Below are 1,478 nucleotides of genomic sequence, written 5' to 3'. Positions count from 1 at the left end.
AGATATTTAAAGTGCATTTAGTAGTAATTTTTCTAATATTTGAAAGATAAAAATTTTCAGGTGTTATAAAAATTAAGAACACTTCATAGAATTACTATCAAATGTACTCTTAGTAGTACGTATGTCTAACATTTCAACCAAACATACTATTTAGAAAGAAATTGGAACTTTGATTATACAATTAATAGATCTAAAGAAACATATGATGATCTTAACAATATTCACATGATCTCATCATTGACATATCTATCAAGACTCAGATATAAAAACAAACGACTCATCTTTTTTAAGACGGACATAACTTCAATCCCAACATATATATTTGTGCGTTTGGTGTTTTTTTTTTTTCTTTTATAATTTTGAAAGATAGTTGAACGCATGCACACCATATATTCTCAAACCTGAAACATTACAGTTGAATGTGAGAAACATGTATACAAACCTAAGAACTCTAATCATAGTAACCCTTGAGAGGACAAGGAAGCACTTGACATGAAAGTGATAACCCATTTTCATGCGGAAGCCTTCGATCTTTTCGAAGATGTGTAAGAGGGTGCATAACATCACAAGCCTTCGATTCTTTGATCTTTTCGTAGGAATTTGTGTGATAAAATAATTAACATTAGGATGAGCCTAATAAATTATAGTTTATTATTTCATTACCCTGTTTAGCATCCAAGAGAAGTTCCTTTTTTGCTTCTTGACAAAAGTAAGCAAAGCAAGCAATAAGTCAAATTCAAAATCCATTTTTCTTCTTCATTTTGAAAAAAACGACAAAAAGAAGAAGAAGAAGAAGATATTTTTATGCCATATCTCATTAAAGTTAAGAATGGAAATAGACATTATATCTATCACCTAGTGAAATAGTTAATTATGCTATTTTATGTAAGAAAATTTGAGTATGTGTTGATCATGTGATTTAAAAATGATTTTTTATTTATGAAAACTGAAAAATTATTTTTACAAATTTATAACACTGTTTGATAATTGTTTTTTAAAAACAATTTTTAAAAATAAAGTGAAATAAAAAATAATTTATAGAGAACTAGTAAAAGCCTGTTTGATCATATTTTCTAAGACTTATTTTTTAAAAATTGTTTTTTATTTTTTTAACTTAAAAACATTTTTTAAAAACAAATTTTAGAAAATATGGTCTAACAGATCTATATTTTTCTTTTGTTTTGAAAAACCGGTGAAAATAATTTCTACTTGTTTTTAAAAAATTGTTTATAAAGAACAACAATAAAATAATATTAAAAAATTTTAAAAATAATTTTCTATTTTTAAAAATAAAAACTATTTTTAAATCATATAATCGAACAAATTCTAAGAGTTGATTTTATCAGCTTTTAAAGACAAAAGAAAAATATGAGTTTGTTTGATTATATTTTTTAAATCTTGTTTTTAAAAACTACTTTTAAGTTAAACAATAGAAAACAGTTTTTAAAAACAAATTTTAGAAAACACCCTCACAAAAG

Source organism: Vitis vinifera, chromosome 9, assembly GCF_030704535.1.
Source record: "Vitis vinifera cultivar Pinot Noir 40024 chromosome 9, ASM3070453v1".
NCBI classification, from domain to species: domain Eukaryota; kingdom Viridiplantae; phylum Streptophyta; class Magnoliopsida; order Vitales; family Vitaceae; genus Vitis; species Vitis vinifera.
The sequence above is the reverse complement of the archived record's forward strand: the minus strand, read 5'-3'. Positions refer to the sequence as shown.